The 20,517-nt window shown below is 36.9% G+C and overlaps 1 protein-coding gene across 1 annotated transcript in view; it reads left to right on the top strand.

The window, feature by feature from the left end:
- LOC141428934 (cytoglobin-2-like) overlaps positions 1–12,789 on the top strand; it is a 286,546-nt gene extending 273,757 nt beyond the window's left edge. The window contains exon 6 of the transcript XR_012451484.1: positions 12,670–12,789. The gene's annotated coding sequence lies outside the window, so the exon portion shown is untranslated. The remainder of the gene's footprint in view (positions 1–12,669) is intronic.
- The last annotated feature ends 7,728 nt before the right edge of the window (positions 12,790–20,517 follow it).

The raw sequence follows: 20,517 nt of genomic DNA, 5'->3' as shown, positions 1-20,517 counted from the left end.
TTTAGTTAGTAGGCTTTGCTAAAGTGCCTGAAGTAGTCAGTATAAGTTATAAAATATATCGCGCTAATAAATCTGCGATTAAATTAACAGTGTTTATCGGTGCCAAATCCTAGATTAATATATGTGAAGGAAACTTTTCTTCAATGATCTAATGTATCTAAGCCTATTTTTTGCTAGATGCATGATGTTGTCACTGAGTGCGTCAACAATGGCTAATTAAAATACAGCAACCTGCTTTCTTCGGCGTAGTGTCACCCACTTCCCAAGACTTCCGACTATGCCTACACTTTTTGTCCTATTCCGCTTTCTTAAAGCTGGATAATTTGATGTTCTTAGTGGCAAAATAATCGACGGAAGTATCGAGTTAAACAATTTATGCCCCCATGCCGAGGCGATTTGGCACTCTCGTGTAAGTACGTGAGTTGAAGTGTGCACAAATAAATTGGTTTGAACAAAGTGTTCCGCGGAACGCAACGTAAGTTTTCATGTAACCTTATTTTGCGTCATATTGTAAGCGGTATCATATTTTATGCCGTGTCACAAATAATACTGTTTATCAAAATATGGCAACATGCAGGTAAATTGATGTCTCGCTTGCTCAAGCTGCATACGGATATTGCAGTCAAGCGTCATTGCGGTAGATAATAGAGGTGTATCTCTATCTATAAGCGGGGAGGCAACAGTTTCTTAGGTAGAAAGGAAACTTAACAACTTGTGGTCACGAAGGAAGTGGCTGCGATAGTTACCACGATGATGAAATAAATATTGACAAGGTTCTCATTTTAAAATGTTTCTGTGGGCTCATCGCAATAGTAGTCACGGACATAAATGGTATATGTTCTATCAATATCCTTTTTCTTTTTTTATCCTTTTCTAAAACGAGCCACGAGTGCCAGATGGATGTTTTGTGCTTAAACTTCTATCCGGTCAAGAATGTGTTCGTCAATAGAAATAGAAATAGAAATAGAAATAAACTTTATTGTTTAAACTGTGTACATAATAGGTGTTTACAAAAGTAACAATAGTGCAAATGCGTCCTACTTTATAGATACTAGACACGTAACCCTACTTCAGGGTTTCTTAAATTTTTTGTAGTCACGGACCACTTTTACAATTTAAACAAATCCACGGACCCCAGTCAAAAATATTTTTGGAAATTTCTCAATAAATATGTTAACCGACTGACCTACTGCGGACCCCTGATACACACGTTACGGACCCCACTTTAAGAAATCCTGCCCTACGTAGATAGACCATGCAACGATCTTATGTTTAATGGCAACCTGAAGAAATTTCGTGAGCTCAAAACATATACAATTGTTCGGCAACTGAAGTCCCATAAGCTGGCACTTACGTAATTGGTCTCGCTGCTTAACAGTTCAAACTCCAAACATTTGCCGAATCGTAATAAAACAAATAAATGAAACGTAGGCTTGAAAGTGTATCTAATCTTCCGTCATTACTATCATTGCTTTCACGATCAGATGTAGAACCGTCATTTATTTTATTTATAGTTTCCCGGACTTTCACTGCGTGCTATGAACTTTATTAATGGGTGTGATTCATGCATGAACCTTCGAGGTGGGTACAAGCAAAATTAACTGGAATAAAAATATTGTAGAATATCGTGTGCTGCAAGGTGTCACTAGAGGCTAAAAATACTTAAGTGCAGTCCGTAGCACAGACGAATTCGTTATGACTCAAAATCGAACGTATTACGTAGAGATGGAATGGAAAGCCTCTATGACTTCAATTTGGCATTATCGACTTTCCTTATAAGTATAATAGGTACTTACCGTATTTACATCAGAATCGGCGATACTTGAAATTTGATATATTATTAGCTATCATAGGAAAACCAAAAGCAAAAGTTTTTTTTTTATTGTGTGTCTACCTATGTTAGTAAATTTCTAATCAAAAATGATCCCACACCGCGTACATTTTGCTTATAAAAGAACCAGAGTTCAGCAAACACCAAATAACTGACTGTACCGGTAGAGTCATAATTTTCTCACCTTTATTTACAGTCGAATTACCCAACTTTTCGGGTCAATGTCAATATTTTGTTTTGAATACCACATTTAATTTTTTTTGAACTGTAGTCCTAATTAGTTGGTATAGTACATTATGCTACAGTATAGAATAATACTAGCGACGATTTATCTTTGTCTTGTATTTCTTCACCCGAGCCGCCTCATGTTTGTGTCACTTGCTCACTTGTTGCGAATGCGCTTTGCAAGGCACTTTTTAGTGCCCGACCGAAATAATATTTTCATAACTTATTATGTACTTTAACACATATCCGATAAAAGAAACACAAGTAGATAAGTAAAAAAAATCATAAAATTTAGGAGTGTTGTGTCGACGTTACTTTTCTATTTAATGTACGAGTATCATAAGGAAAACCAAAATTTAATAATTTTGAATTCACCAAATCCGTCCAGTCGTTTAGGCTGCAGCGAGGACCAAAGAAATGGACATATATACATACGCTCGAAAAACATAACCCTCCTTCGGGCAGTCGGGTAAAAAAGTTTGTGTTTTGATCATCAGAAATATCAGCTCTATGCCAGCCGTCATCAAGACCCACAAAGTATGATGTATATATAACTAAATGAAATATATTTACTTGCATGTCTGGAAATTATATTATGTATGTGTCACGAAATTTGATATTTAGCACCTAATTGTGTGCAGTGCATGTAGTGCAGAGGTAGGTAATTTATAGGAAAAAATATTGTTTACCTTCTGTACTAGGGATTAAAGTGCACGATTGATTATTATAGCAAACTAACGATATAACGGCGTTAAATTACACGACAGCAGATGATAGACCGCGACATGACATTTCTGGCAGGTGGGAGTTTTAACTGACTTCAAAAAAAGGAGAAGGATGTCAATTTGTGTTTTAAAATGTATCTGTACTGACGTCTTTTAAAACCGTGGCAAGCTTTATTGCTGACTGTATTTTTTGTTGAGTGTACCTATTGCATAGTCATCTAACTAGGTAAACATAATCCAGACAACAAACCCAAGTACGTAGACGCAAACATTGCAAGTTAATTACAAGGTTGAAAAAAAATAACATACTTTCCTGATATATTTAATTTCATTGTTGGAACTACGACAATACTACTTAATATAAAAAGTAATAAAAACTATACCACGAAGTCTGTTTTTTCTGGAAATAAGAAAAATACCATAATTTTTACCTATCAAGGAAGGGAAAATTCCTATATCGTTGTCACTGTTAGTGTTATTTGCATAAAATTCCAACCAACTATAAAAAGCCGGAGTTAATGTTTGTCGTCGTCATATGAATATTTTTTCTATGTAATTATGTACTTAGCTAAAGCAGACACAAAGCAACGTTAAACTGTACGGAAACAGATGAAATTATGAAATAGACAGTTACACAATGGGAATACTGACAACTTTCTCCTGAATTTGTCATGGATATGTATGTGTATGTCGGCGGTCGATCGTAAAATTCGCCAGATTATGAAATTCCTAGGCATATCTCGAAAAGGCGCCATTTCATGATATGCCTGAAAGTTGGCCAGGCCTATCAGGATGTGCCTGAGAAACAATACGGCACGGCAGATCGATGAGAGCAACGAATGTTTAGCGAAAAAAAGGTTGAAAATTGAATATTATAGTCACTGATGTATTAAACTGTAGATACACATTGCCAAACAAAATCCCCATCAAAGAATGTCCGAACTATTTATTTGTTTGTGTAACAAATAAAATCATCACCCACACAAATTAATTAAAAGAATACGTGACGAAATTTGAACCTAGTCTTTACTAAGTTACAGTTGAATTTCGCTAGCGGCCATATTCCACAATTAATAAAAATATTTACGTGTGCGTAGAAACACTGATCCCACCACACAAACAAATAGAAAGAATACGTGACGAAATTTGAACCTAGTCTTTACTCTATTACAGTTGAATTTCGCTAGCGGCAAAACTCCACAACGCTTGACACTTGACAGCTAACTCCACAATTTCACATACGTAGGGCTTGCAATCCGGATAACCGGATATCCATATTATCCGGATATCCGCCCATTTTCAAATCCGGATAGGAAGCTCTTCATTATCCGGATAATTTGGATAATTCGAATATCTGATATTAAGCGCGCGCTCGCGCATTGTGAGAGGTTAGTGTAGTGTATGCATACACACAGATACATTTATTTTTGTATTAGGAAGGTTTACATGCAATACTTATTAGTTAGGTTCATTCTTAACATCTTGTTTGGTAATGGTAGTGGCGATATGTGTTTATTTTATTAATATTATTATATTTTATGTATTTTTTCAATCTTCAATATATTTTTTACCTTACATTACACACATCTGCTTTGATCACCTTTTTTCTTGATTCTATGTTAATAACATCGTCAGGTCGAATAAGAAGGTAGAAGAAGAGATCGCTTTTTAGCGATTAGACTCCTGTTTTCTCGTCTCCTACCCTACCTTTTATGTTCTGATTTCATTTTATAATGAATGTTTTTTGGTGTTCAATACAATACGCTTTGTATTGTATTGTGTTATTTATTCTTATAATAGAGCAAGAGCCCGCAAGAGCCAGACCTTCGTTATAGTATCGTTATAACCCTTCGTTATAACTACAGGACCAGAGCACGAAGCCTATTCCTTTGCAGCGGGGAGTCAGACAAGGAGATGTGATCTCTCCGAAACTGTTCACCGCTGGATTGGAAGATGATTTTAAGGTTCTGGACTGGAAAGGACGAGGCATTAACAATAATGGGGAGTACTTCACTCAGCTTCGATTCGCCGACGATATTGTAGTCATGGCTGAGACTATGGAGGACCTCAGTGCTATGCTCACTGACCTCAGCAGAGTTATTTCCGACCGAGTTAGCTTAAAAATAAACATGGACAAGACGAAAGTCATGTCTAATGTTGTGCCAGCTCCCGTAATAGTCGGAGGCTCTGCGCTCGAAGTTGTTGACGACTATGTATACCTGGGACAAACGATCCAGTTAGGTAGGTCTAACTTCGAGAAAGAGATCACTCGTCGAATCCGACTCGGCTGGGCAGCATTCGGGAAGCTTTGCAGTGTCTTTTCGGCCAAATTACCGCAGTGTTTGAAGTCAAAAGTCTTTGACCAGTGTGTGTTGCCAGTGATGACATGCGGATCTGAGACGTGGGCGCCAACGATGGGCTCATTAGGAAGCTCAAAGTCACTCAAAGGGCTATGGAGAGGTCTATGCTCGGGGTTTCTCTACGGTATAGAGTCAGAAATGATGATATCCGCAGAAGAACTAAGGTTACCGAAATAGCCCGAAGAATTGCGAAACTGAAGTGGCAGTGAGCGTGCTCGCAGGACTGATGGCCAGTGGGTTAGAAGGTTCTCGAATGTCGTCCGCGGAGCGGGAGACAAGCCGTCGGTAGGCCTCCAATAAGATGGAGCGACGACCTGGTTAAGATCGCTGAATTGCGTTGGATGCGGAAAGCACAAGACTGGTCTGAGTGGAGAGCCTTGGGCGAGGCCTAAGTCTATTAGGAGTATTTCTGAGCAAAGTGCTAACCGGTTTTCAGTTACATTAAAAATTAACACCTTGCATTAAAAAAAACTTTCAGCCTTTAAAATATAACGAAGGTCTGGCTGTCGTGGGCTCTTGGTCCGTAAGGCAAAATAACAACAAGCAGGAGACAGAGAAGTTATAAACTGTTTTTAAGTTATTTCACTCATTAAAGTGACAATATAATGATATTTACGTGCGTATAAGACAATCAGTGATTAAGTTAATTAATACGATTCGTCTGATGAAACAAATTTAAAATTGTTTTAAGCGTTTTTTTAAATATTTGGATAAGTATTCAAATTATTCAAAATAACCGGATATCCGGATACTGAGATTTCAAATATCCGAAATATCCGGATAATAAAAAGTTACCGGATAGTGCAAGCCCTACACATACGCATGCTCGAATATGAATGTAAGCCTTATCAGAAAAGGCAGAGGGATTAATTTCACTTGCTACATTGAAGGCGACGTTGCAAGATTGCTTGGATGAGTTTGACGTTTCTTAAGACGGACGAATTTAGGTTGTAGAACAAAGAATGCATTCGGACTTTCGGAGAGGACTTTCGTAATAAAAAGTTTTTGTCAATTAAATTAAAAAAAAAAAGGTAACTTTTAAGCTAATTTTCTTTAGTCCAAATGTTTACCGTTTTCGAGATAATCTATATACAGCCGGATTAAGACTATTTGATGCCTTAAGCAATGCACGCCTATGCCCCCCCCCCCCCTTATCGATATTTGAAATAAATATTTATTACGACGAAATATTATATTTATGAAAGACGATAGAGATTATGGGGGGGCACGAGCGCGCGGATTTTCAAACAGCCTTACCTTTTATGTGCTAACAAAAAAATGTTTGGTGCTGTTTATGGTGCCCCCAAGACTTGATGCCCTAAGCAATCGCTTAATTTGCTTATTGGCTAATCCGGCACTGTCTATATATATAAAATTAAAATAATAAACTGACTAACTGACTGTTGATATATCAACGAACAGCCCAAAACGCTGCACCTAGACCTACTTTATGCCCCTGGTTACCGAAGTACTCGTCAAGACGACAAACGAGTCCAAACTCGATGTGGTCGTGTCGTTTATCACAGAGTTCCTATGGTCACCCGCTAGCTTTATCATCAGATCAACTCCATGTTATAATAATATTGCATTGTCATCGGATTTAAGTATACATGCGTGTAAAATTTCAGCTCAATCGGTTGAAGATATCCACTTCAAATTTGAGTTGAAAGATTCCACCCGAGCAAACATAGTTACATTACACTGCAAATAAATATAATGCTTGTAATAAGTTTTTGTTAAAAATTTAATTTTTAATACAAGCTTTTTTGCCGAATGTACTTTTTGTTGACTGTACTTGAATTGTCGTCTAAACTACATATCTATACCAAATTTCAAGTCGGTACTATTAACTATGACAAAACCACCAAGTTGTCACTACCAGATTATTGTATTGTCACCAAATTTACATAAGTATGCCAAATTTCAAGTCGATCGGACCACTGGAAGTGGGTCAAATTTAGCTTCCAAGATTTGACCCAAACAAACAATAAATAAATAAATAAGCAAACAGGGCAAGCTACAGAAAAGCTTCTAAAAATATCGCCGAAATGTAAGCACTTGTGCAAGTATTTCGAATAAAAAACAATTTGAATTCTCATCCTCCTTGGTTCTGGCTGTTTGCTTCTAAAACCATAGCCAGCGCACGCCGCGCGCAGCTCAAAAAAAAATTGCAGGCTGTCTGTCAGCACAGTTCATTCGCGGGAAATTCGGCGGACTTCGTATGTTGTGTAATTAAATAATAAGAAGCTCGACTAGTGTGAATAAATTGTAAACTGTATTATAAACCTTGTAAACAGTGTAAAATACTTAGTATGATTTGTTTAGTGTAAAAAACAATAGGTAAACATAGTGATTAATACGGTGTCGATTTGGCGAGCGCTTTATCAAAGTTGGCTTCATTGAGGTTTGTGGTTCATAAATTGCTTTATTAATTTTGCACAAAAACGAATAAACCACACAGTCAGACAGTCAGTACATTATATTATCGAAGCTTTTATAAAACATAATTAAAATCGCAAACTTCAAGGTAAATATTCAAACGACATTGCTACCCGTTGCTAGGCGACTCGGTAAATAAAATAGAGTGACGGCAACTCCACTACACTTTTGTTCCATGTTCTGTTGTTTATCTGTTTCGTTTTACTGATATGCTTTCCTGTGCGTGTGACAAAGACAAGGCATTTGTCAATGTTGTGGAATTCTGGCAACGTTTATCTTTTAATTAGCAATTTAGAAATGGCTTTAAAATTAATTTAAATCAATATTTCTCTCTGATTATTAGAATTTAATAGAAAAAACAACAAATACTCGCTGAAGGTATGATATTCCATCAGATTTGTTCCGTTTTCGCGAGTGATTTTTGCACTTTTTAAAGACGCACGTGGGCATCGTTACGCTTGCACTGACAACAACGTACTGAGAAAAAAGAAGGCCACATTTACCAAAGTGGCGCTCATTTGGCTCGGACATATTCGGACGCGCGACCGTGGATCTACAGTTTAATACATCAGTGATTATAGTGATATTTTGACAGTTTAATAATATATTATTTGTGTATAGTATACCTACTGAACAGAGGTGCCAGTTTGTGGCAATTACCGCATAATGACAGCTCATGTGCATAAAAAGTTTGTGACGACGAATTTAGACAGTGAGTGTAGAACTAAAATAATGATGATTGGTTTCAGGTCTGGTGAATTCAAAATTACTAAATTTTGTTTTCCTTATGATACATTAAGTAGAAAACTAGCGTCAACACAACACCATACAACACTCCTAAATTCTCTGCAAATTAGTTATATTACTTACATCGAATAGGTATGTATTATTGTTATTAAGTTAGGTTTTTACGTAATTCAAATAATTTAACGATAGTAATAGTTGTACTACATTTTGTACTACTGCTTGTCAGTCATAAAATCTTCAAAGGTAAATATAAGATAAAAGAGTGACTGACAGACAAGGTACAGCAAAACACACGGGAGCTAAAGAGTTTAAATTTATCAGACATGTTTAAGGGATAAAATAGCAAACGGGTAACGTAGGAAAAGAATAGAGTAAGTGGGTTGGAGAGCTCGCCAATTTTTTGTTTTTTCACAGGATCAAAGGCAAGGGATAAAGTTCATCAATGAATAATATATCTATTTAAAAATATATATACATTAAAAAAAGAACGCAAAGTTAGCGGCTGGCTCGTTCTCATTCGCGTATTGTTCGATAAGCACAAAGCCCGCACACATACAATGCATAGCATGGGGTGAAGAACACTTACTTGGCATTGCAAGGTGAACCGGATGAGTCCAGCGTCCGACGCAAGCGCATCACCCTGCCTATATAATGAGCATATAATGTAGTATGCACGCCTGTGTACACCTATGTTGTTTCAACTGAGGCTCTTAATCTTCTTAGGAATGTGTTTTACATTTGGAGGGGAAAGGAATATACCTAAAACGGAAGTCAAAATCTGACTAAACACATTCAAAGCCTACAAATGATTCATCATTACATTCATCATGTAAATTGACGAGGAATGGTCCAATTCCTCTTCTGTTATTTTATCCTTTTCTTTAAAGTATTTGTAATATTGATCACACGTATTCGTGCGAATGTGAGTGACCTAGCTCTACATTTTTCACAATTCAATATTGATTTATGTAGGTACAGTTGCCATCAGATATTTCAGGTTTTCAAAAACTCTTGTAATACTTTAATAATGAGGGCATTTTGACCACCTTGGCCGCTCCGAAATATCTGGTGGCGACTATACATTGGGGTTTGATGGTCGCCGGATAGATTTTTCCGGTTGCCAGAACGAAGTTTGCTTACATTGATTGTGCCAGAGTTGTTAGTCAAACTGAGTTAATACGGCTTATCCAATGACACTTTAATCTCAATGTCCCAATGTCAATCCAACCGTCGAATCCCTTAGATTTGACAACTGTTTGATATTTTTCATTAGTTAGTAACTTTATGCAGCTGATTCTTGTGTAGGAACATTGTATCTAAACTTCAATTGTAACCGATCCTAAGGCTGGTTATTCCAATGGAGATGTATAATTAAAGTTTACGACTTCTTTGTGTTTAGAGTTATTCAAAATATCTCGATTTTTACTTTATTAAACGTAAAAATGTTTTTGTATTGATTACTTTTTGTGCTGAATTTGGCGAAAATAAAAACATTATCTATTTTAAAACTAACTTGAATGTAGGTATACAACTTGTTTAAGATGATTTATGGCAGTATTTATATTTCATAAAGACACGGTTAATAATACAAAATTACAATAAAAACATTATCAAAGTATTATGAAAGTTGTACTTGTTACCGTAATAGAAAAGATATCAACGGGAGCCGTTACGTCAGGGCACGAGCATGAAATCATGATATTTCCAGCTCTGAACCATAGAAAACAATCGACAGTATCCAAAAGATTTCATCTTTCGTTATTGAAATACTTTAATTGCAGTAGCTATTTCATTCAGTGTGTTGCTTTCTCCAGACCTTGGTGTGATTTATTTAGTTAAAGAAAGTTACCGAAAGAGTGTTTCGATTTCCTCGGAATCGCTCATGTTATTTATCGCTTATGTATATGCAAGGAGCCTATAATGATAAGTTTTTGTCATGACCGGCTCCTTGGTTAACTCGAAAATTTGGTCAACCGTTGTTATAAACAATAAATTAGTGGCGCGTAGTGAACATTTTTGTTAGGCAAACTGAAGAGTAAAAGAATCATGTCATGAGTTAGTTATCTTTGAATATAAGACCTTCTATAAGACCTTGCAGTTAGTTCACACTTAGGTGCACACAAACTTTGCCTTATTTATCATCACTGAAGATAGATATCTATAGATACATATATTTTATCAGAAAAGTTACATTACACATTACTTTTTACAAGCTTTTATTTAGCTCCACCTGTCCCGTTGTCTGTCTGTCTGTCTATAATCAAATCTTGCAAGTTAATTTCCACCAACTTCCAGTAGTTGGATTGACTTGAAATTTGGTATACTTATGTAGATTGCGTGACAATACAATAATCTGGTAGTGACATCCTGGTAGGGCCGGCCAGGATCGGCTCTACAGTACGGAACTCTTCAACGGTTAGTGTCATCGACTTGAAATTTGGTATGCAAATGTAGTTTGGGTGACAATACAAGTAAGTACAGTGAACAAAAAGTTAGCAAAAAAAAGCTTGTATTAAAAAGGATTTTTTTTTACCAAAAAATATTTCATTTTGACATTTGAGAGAGAGAGAGAGAGAGAGAGAGAGTTTGACACTAAATAATAAAGTTCTATATTAATGAATATAAAAATTTCACTTATTTAATACAGTAATTGATTGACACTTCGGTTACCGACGTATTCCGATTGAGATCCGACTTTTTCCGATGGAAAACCATGATGCACTAATCTGTGCTGCCGCTGACTCACTACATTAGTTGACACACTTGAAGACAAAATAAGGTTCTGAACGCCTAGTGTCCTCTAACCCAGAAACGAGACAGACGAACTAAACAAGCTAGCGAAAGCGCCCACACAATGGCGACGCTTATAATTACCGAACGTCGTGGGACGCTGGCGAAAGTGCCGAAACCACGGAAGCACATGTCTGCCACATGTCGGGTTATAGTTATTAGAGGCTGCAGAAGGTGCTCTTACAGCTTTCAGTTGATGAGTTTTAACAGTTAAGAAAGCGTACCTAAAGCTAAGCGTAGCGTTTTGACGACCGGATGGCCAAGTGGTTAGAGAACCTGACTAGGAAGCTTGAGGTTCCGTGTTCGATCCCCGGCCGGGGCAGATATTTATATGAATAATACGAATCTATGTTGTCAGGTCTTGGATGTTTAATACGTATTTAAGTATGTATTTATCTATATAAGTATGTTTATCCGTTGCCTGGTATCCATAGTACAAGCTTTGCTTAGTTTGGGACTAGGTCAATTGGTGTCAAGTGTCCCATGATATTTATTTATTTATTTACCTACTAAGTAATCCGCAAATCGAAAATTTTATCAATAGAAAAAATTCAAAGTACGAGTCGGTAGTCCGTCAGTTATATTACCATAAAATATATTTTCTTTTCAATAACAAAAAGCATCTACTCAAAGCCAAAATATCCACAAAAGCTAAAAAAACGTCTTATAAAAGTGTACATCTGGAGCATTGCATTATATGGAAGTGAGACGTGGACAGTGACTCAAAGAGACAGAGAAAGGCTAGAAGCCTTTGAGATGTGGTGTTGGAGGAGAATGGAAAGAATTAGCTGGACAGAACGGAAAACCAACGAAGAAGTTCTTACCATGCTCAAAGAAAAAAGAATGTTACTGGAGACCATAAATTGCCGAAGGGGAAATATGATAGGACACTTGATACGACACGACAATTTCTTTCTTAACCTACTGGAAGGCAAAATAGAAGGAAAAACGAGGTAGAGGAAGACCAAGACTGACCTGTTTTAACCAGGTGAAGGAAAGGGCGGGTGTCTTGTCGTATCAGGAAGTCAAACAGCTGGCCAAAGACCGTGCTGAGCGGCGATTACTCCACCGACAAGAGCATAGCTCTTAAATTTAAGAAGAAGATTTTATTTTATAAATTAAACAAAAAATGATGAAGATATAGACAGTTGAAGTTCCGGGTGACGTCACGCAGCCACTTTTTAGCACGGCGTGACGTCACAGGCTGGAACTCCCGAACTTCGACGCGCTTCATTTTTAACCCCAAACGCAAAAAGAGGGGTGTTTAAGTTTGACCGCTAGTGTGTCTGTGTGTCTGTGTGTGTGTCTGTCTGTCTGTGGCACCGTAGCTCTTAAACGGGTGGACCGGTGGACCGATTTGAATGCGGTTTTTTTTATTTGATAGCAAGTTTTCTAGCTATGGTTCTTAGTCATGTTTTATCAAATCGGTTCAGCCGTTTTTGAGATCGGGATCGGAAGTTTTTATAATTTTTCGTTTGATTGAGAAAGAAAAAAATACGTGTTTAATATTTTATGATGATCAAACTGACGGATTAAATAGAATAATATGTAGGTACAGTCACCAGCACCAATATCTGACACAACAAGCGTGCATAAATATCTGATACGACTCTATTTCTAGGGCCGGAAGGACGTGTCAGATATTTTTGCGCGCTCCGCTGTGGCAGATATTAATGCTGGTGACTGTACTATAAGGTCGGGGTACTTTTGCCCTGAGGCGTTACTTGGCCCTTGGATGTAACTCTGTCCTGGTTTTATTATTGCTTTGAGAATATGATTCTCTGGAATGTGGTTGATGTTGATTGATCGATCACGTTTTATGTTTTTATGTGGTTTTCATATGGGCCAAAGTAACCTGAAATGGGTGAAAGTACCCCGACCTTACGGTATTTGTTTTATCCAGGAAACTACCCAGTTGGACATTGTTTTCTAGGGAATAAAAACTGCAATTTTGAAGCTGTTATGTATAATTAGACGCCGCCATTGACTACCGAATGTTTCAGTTAACGGGCAGGTAGAGCTCTCTCACTCTTATTATTTTATTAAAGTATGTAGTTAAGAATAGGGAGTCAAACAATTACATACGGCCAGCCTTCTGGGCACCTTACCCATTGACGGCGATTTAGGCCAAATTTTCTATCTATAGTTTAATTATGTTTGTTTTTAACAATAAAACTATTCCTCTTAGAAGTATCCGAACGTATTTGGTAGAAACTAAAATTATGACATAATGATGTTTGATGATCTGAAAGTTTTATCGGAGATCCAAGTATTTTAGTTAACATAAGAAAATAACGCATTAGATACACAGTCCACTTTAGTGACCCTTAACCACCAACCTGTGCACATTTGAGTAAACGGTGTCATATGTGTACTAAAGACCTCTTGATCCAAAACCAAGTGGTCAGCTCAATTATTTCTTCGTTCACCGCGACGATTAACGGTCAGTTCCGTTCAGTCATGATTACCGTACGACCATTGGCCACTTCCTTGGCCTGCTTTTGGTCCACACTGAAAGGGAGGTCGCGCTTCTGTTAAGTTACGCTTAAATCGTATTGTAATTACTTTAAACGGTGTATTTGACCAGATACGTTTGACCCTTGACTAAAACACCCGAACGGCGTAAAACTCATAACTGGCCGTTAATTGATGCAATGATTTTAACGTATCATTGAATAATCTACGTAACCTTTTCAACTTTTGGGTAAACGGTTATGATTAAATACCGGACCATCAGCTTCAATGTCCATAGCGTAATTGGATGTATTAAATTGGGTAATACTATGACGTAACTACAGTATTCTAATCTAGTCTTGAAAATAAAACAATAAATTTAAAAATTCAATAAACCCGACTGTCTAAAAAAGTGTCGGGAGTCGGGACCCATTACTCATTAGGTACTTACTAAGAATTTTTTAATGTGTCGATTTCAATGGGTCCCGTCCCGACTGTTGAACTTTAAGTAGCTATACTTAACAGAGTTCTAGCCCACTAGACTTGTTTTCTTCTTTTTTGTATTTTTAAGGCAGTCGGGTTTCTTGAATTTTTAAATTTAATGTTTTATTTCACACTTTTTTGATATTTCTGTGAAAATGTTGGATTAAAACTATTATAACCCATATATATTTAGAATGGACTAATTATTAGCTTTCATTTGATATCCTACTCAATAGGTTTGAATATTTTTTTAAACTCACAATTTGGCGCCAAATATCCGCCATTTTGATTTTCAAGAATTTCATGTACCCAGTGTCACTCGCGTCATCAAGACGAATCTAATGACTTATTATTTATCAAAACCGGATCAGCCGTTGAGTAGTTACGAGAGCAGATGTATTACAGCTGAAGCTAATTAATTAGTACAATTTCATTGGTTGCTCAGGAACGCAAGGGTAAGTATAAAATGATGCTGGTGATATTTTTTTATCTCGCTTAATCTAGCTTACGGAAATTACATTTTGTTATTATTACTGCAAGTTAACACATACGAATATAAGATGAAAGTGTATGGCAAACAAAGTACAATTAACCATAATTTATATTAAGTACTCATTAACTTTACTCCAACATTTTAATGCAATCAATTAGAGTAAAAGTGAGTGAAAGCAACATTAATATTAGTTTGATCTGTACTGTTTTATTACCTAATATTGCGTAAAGAAATTAATGGTTACCGGTAAACATTTACTTCCCTAGTACTAGTGTATATACGTAGATTCTGCGTGACAATTGTCGTAAACGGAACATAAAGTTACGGAATTAATCGTAAAGTTTAAAATTCTTTCCGTATAGAAAACACGCTTGCCTATGCGTTATTGTGCACCCGTATGCATAAAGGATTAAGTAGGTAAATTTGCATACAAGTTTAAAAAACACGACAGTAATATCGGTTTTACATAACATTCATATATCGCGCGGCATAGACGTCTCGATTTAATAATTTCACAATCAATTATATAATAGAATCGCATTTATATAAAATAATCAGACTTTCTTACTTTCCCACCGAATATCACTATCCGACGCTGGAATAGCTAATCGATTGAACGATCAATGAACTCAGGTCGGTTGAAGGAACGTCGCGCTCGGTTGGCTGATCATAGCACTCTTTTACTATTTGTAATGAGTGTTACCATCCTCACCCATAAGCCCTTGGCATAAGATCCAATACAAGCCCGATGCCGGTGAGAAATACTAAATTAATGCTCGTGGGAATGCGTTCAGATTTTTCTTATTTCTTATTACGTGTCTGTGGAAAAGAAAAATACATCGGTACTATGACGAAATTATACGCGAGTCTATACGTGATACAATCAATGACACCAGGGTGCCTGCGAAATATGGGAACGATAAAAATATAATATGTTTGTGAAAGTGTATTGGACCCAGAAACGGCTTTACTGCCCTAGGTCCAGTATTTTTCATTTAAAACTGACATACGGTTAAATTTGTCCATAAACTGGTGAATCAGATTACCTAAATACACGACATATATTTGATTGACTTTATACAATAATACAATGCTATTTCCCTATACAAGGGTTTTGATTCTTCTATGTTTGGTGAAGGCTCCATAACATAGAAGTTTTTTTTAAAAGCCCACGTTGATTGATGCAAAATTCGCCCTACTCCAGGAGTCTTTTGGCCTTCAATATCAGCGTAAAAAACATTAAAATATTTAGCAAAACTAGTAATCTGTATTGAAAAAAAAATTGTCTCCAAGATCGACAAAAGTCCGTCGCCATTTGATTAACCGCTAAGACAGGTGCTCTTCTCAGCTTTCAACCGGTTCCTAGGAATTCGCAACGCACACAGATCCACTGAGGATAATTTTGTTTAAATAACTGAGATTATCAAACGACTATCTGACTAAGTTGATGGTAATATCACTAATTATTTAAAAATAATGTAGTCAAATAACTCGCCCGTTGCCATTCCTGGCGCAAAAGTGCTCATAACACTCGTGGCATTTCCACGCTGGATAGCTATGGTAATATTAAATTTAATAAAGCTTCAGAGATAATCAAGATAGAGATTGGAAATTAAAAGAAGGCCCCAGTTAAAGGCCAGTCTAATTGCTGGTGGTGGCAATGTGAATATATTAAAAATAACAGAAGTTCATGAACCTAGCTTTAGCCCTTGGTATTAAAAGTAAAAGTAGCCTTTAGTGTAGCGACCAGTGCTCAAAAACCTGTGCTCATAAATAACGGAATCACCGAAACGTGCTCAGCAAATCAAAACAAGAGTACGTAGCAACGGTTGCGCCCGCGCCGCAAAAACTCGAGCAGCACCGGTGCATGAAAGAATATTAAAATATGGGCTGTACTGTACACGCGGACAGTTCATTATAGACGTCGATGTAACATTGTATGCAAGTGCAACCATGAAACAAGACTGATGCGATTTTAATAACAGTCAAATAGGTTCATTAATCCTCAAGTTCCTCAATGTCAGTTTCGAAACATTTAATTCTTGCCATTTCTGATATTGCGGTCATTATTCATTCGTTTGTTCCGAATCGCTTTCGTGGACACATTTGTGTAGAATTAGCAGAAGATTCTGATATCGATTCCAGTTATCTTGGAGAAGTACAGGACATCTTAATACTTGACCGAAAACGCCACCAAAGTCTACCGCTGAGTTGTAAAAAAAGGTGACCACGAAAATGAGGTGTTATCGAAAACAGTCCCCGTTTACAAATAACAACATACATTTCAGTTGGGTAAGTTGAGCAAGCATAATGCACTTGATTCATGTAATAAGGAACACGACATACTCATCAAGTATAAGTAGTAATTACATGCTACTACTGATGTCGTTGTGTTGTCTATTCCGTTGGCTTATGTCTGTGAATGGGCGTGCCTGGACAAAGACTTCCACGAATCTCCATTATAAAGCTACCTTACCTGCCTTTGTTAGTTCATTGATGAAATAATTTGAACAAAGTATTCAAAGCCAAAGTAGTGCTTTCAAAGAGAATCTGGAACGACGAAATGACAGTAAAAATCTTCTTTAATTTTGAGTGATTAATGTTGGAACTTCTTGACTGCATTAATCATGTACATACGAGTACCCAACCTACGTTAACATCACTGTGAACAAAACTTAAAATTTTATTTGGATGCAAACTGATATTACAATATTAAGCGTAGATAAAACAGCATTTTCAACTCAGGATTTCTAGCTGATGCAAGTAACAGTAAAACTTGTTTTCAAAACGTGTTCCTTCTAAATTAGAATTTTATGTTTGACCAGACAAGCTTGCGTAGAACCTGTATCTTGTATCATAGCTGTTAAAGTCTATTGTAGCTTAGCCAAATTTAAAAATAAGAGTATTAAATTAAAACGAGATTAAAGTTGTTCTGATCGAATTGTCCCGAATCTTGATCGCCTGTATCCATTCATTTTTAAAAAAGACAACCGTAACGATGTTCGTCAAATTTCAAACATACGAAACCTCATTCATAATTCTAATTTCGTCGAAGAACAATAAAATCTCATCGGTTCCCACTGTATCTATTCTATTCACTTTCAAACGCAACCGAAGCGGTGTCGTGGCTGAGAACGGCCTCAAGAATGCGTGGATAAAGGAGCCGGTCGAGGGCCATAATATGATCCTTTTGCCATTGGGCATTGTCGGTCTGTTACGTATAACCTATACTATGGCGTTTTAGATTCAAGCAATGAGGATATGATAGCAATCTTATGGAATTTCCCGTCCTTTAGATATTTTTTACCTTGAGCCGTTTAGCCATAATTACAATAGAATTTAAGAGGTTTTTTTTCCTTTCCAAGGAGGAGTTATTAGTGATGTTTTCTTTATGTAGCACTGTCATCATCTCAAAGGTGATAATTATTTGTCTCTTTCTGTTGCAGAACTATGCGGGAACGGAGAGTTCGGCAGGCAATCCTCAGGCCCAGGCCATACTAGACAGTCTCAACACGAAATACTACTTCTACACAAGGACGAGGGGACTGTTCAGGATTTGCTACCCAAAGGAGCGTCCTCCCACAGGTTAGTTACTACAAAACACTTACGTCTACTACGTCGGTCAGGAGCAGATTATTTAGGAACCGTAGCATAAGGATTAAAATTACGATCCCAACCATCCTACAGAACTTGCGAATTTGCAACCGGCGCTAAGAAAATTCCAGTGCAAAAAGATGATCTGATAACATGATAATATGAACACGTTAACGTGCGTGAAACTTCCATAGACTACATACAAATAGTAATTGTATTATGTCTGACTGATCATGTGCACATCAACATGTTAAATACGAGTATATTCTTTTTCCGCGAGAGAATGGCGAAAAACAAACTCTCAACAATAAAATAAAGTGTATGTTGATGTTGGTTGGATCAGCAGACTAAAACATACAAGTAAACACGTTTTTCTGACATCATTTATTGCGAAGCGAACTCATGTCAGATCATTCCTTGCTTGTGTGTTTACTATTGTTTATCTTTAAGCACTTATTTATTTGACTACACCTCATAATATTAACAATCTTGTTGAATTTACTACCGCAGTCACTGCGATGTTTCTTTTCCTGTCGCTAAGACATCTATATTTGTAAATATCTGTATTTTATTGTACATTGATGATCAAGCGTCTTGAATGTATCTTCTAGATATTTCATTATGGTATCAATCTCCGTGCGGAAAAACTATGCAGGTCTATACATGAAGTGATATAGGATGATTACGATGAATATAATGGACGGTTCTCAAACTGCGCTAATTACTGCGTCCATCAAGAGATAATTATGCATTCCGTAATTCCTAAGAAACCTCACAAAACAATCATCACAGTGCTAACTCTAATTGATCGCCCATGGTAATGATGAGATGAGCCTATTGGAGCGCAAACAAAATTTCACAGCACTATGATTCTAAGATATGAAGATATAGAGCACATAATAGTCTGTTATGTTTTCCAGTGCTATGGTCAGTAGAACAGGTGTGCGGTAAATCGCTAACTGTTGCTAATAAATAAAATAAGCGTAGTGTCCTGAATAGCCGGACCGATTCGTAATTGTGACATTGTGGTGCCAGTGCCATTTTGCGACAAGTTTGTGGAATTGAAACTTGTGGTTAACTCATTAGAGCGTAATCGAAAATACGTTCCGGTTTTGGTTTTTAAAAACTGACTTCATAACGATGAGATCATTTTAGTAAATTAACTGCACCGTATTTCACCCAAAGAGGCGCTTAGAGCGGTTGTTTGCTGAAGCAATTGAGGTCCCGAGATGGTAGATAGGCAGTATGTAAATAACAGAATTTCTCGCGACAAACCGGTGTGAAACGCAGCTATACCACCAGACTCTGCCGTTTTTAAAATTGCAAATAACGAACCCTGAAGACGTCTGTGATTAGGCGAATTTCACTTTCATTCAACTGGCATCGAACATGCCGAAAACCTAAATAATATATATAATAGAAAGCGGCTAACGAGTGAATCAGAAACACGACTTAGCATGTGGCGTCCAGAAAAAATAGTCATCATAATTAATAACATTCAATACGTATTTTTAAAGAGATCTCGGCAGTAAATGTTATAGATTAGAGCAGAAGTGCAGAACGCACCACTTTTTACGATTAAAAACCTTGGGACGAGATTGAGAGCGCGTTAACGAACCCATGGTTCCGTTTCTGCATCACTGAAGAATGCCATTGTCATTTTTGGTGTGACAAATACAAATCCCAACACCGCAATGCGTGATCTATAAGGATAAGGTTACCAATAATTCTGCTAGTATTTTGCGGTGAAGTATTGCTACATGAACTTTTGTCTGGGTTGAATTGTCAGACCTCGTTTGGTCAGTTTGTCTGGTTGGAAAGCTGGCCCGAGGAACTTAATTATGTCTCATATATTCAGTACGAGTAAGACGCCCCTTAAACTACCAGTGGCCATATTTGCAAGGTTAGCTAGACGCATTTGGGGCATATCGTTTTGTATGCAAAATAGATTCGAAGGTCTAGGTCGTACGTGTGCGTACAACGAATTTCTTTTATTTGTAGATATTTATTGAACACTAATATTTTTGTTATTTGCAAGTTCGTACTTCAGTTGTTTTGATGATATCATTGATTTATGCGTCAAGCGTCAAAGCTTCAGAAGAAACTTTTAATAAAGTTGCAAAAATACACTGATAAAACGATATATTTCAATTATCTTAGACCAAAGGCTTAAATGAAAGACGGCTTGAAACTTTTGCACGCTATATCAGGTTTTATCAACTATCTTTGATAATTAAATACCAGACTTAGTAGACAATACATATAATACTGATGTTTCATATTAAAGTGATCACATCATTTTCCACGTGGGAAATCACACATTGTCCATTCTTAGGACAATTCTAAAGAATTCCAGTGATATGTCACGACTCTTAC

Source organism: Choristoneura fumiferana, chromosome 6, assembly GCF_025370935.1.
Source record: "Choristoneura fumiferana chromosome 6, NRCan_CFum_1, whole genome shotgun sequence".
Taxonomy (NCBI): domain Eukaryota; kingdom Metazoa; phylum Arthropoda; class Insecta; order Lepidoptera; family Tortricidae; genus Choristoneura; species Choristoneura fumiferana.
The sequence above is the reverse complement of the archived record's forward strand: the minus strand, read 5'-3'. Positions and strand labels throughout refer to the sequence as shown.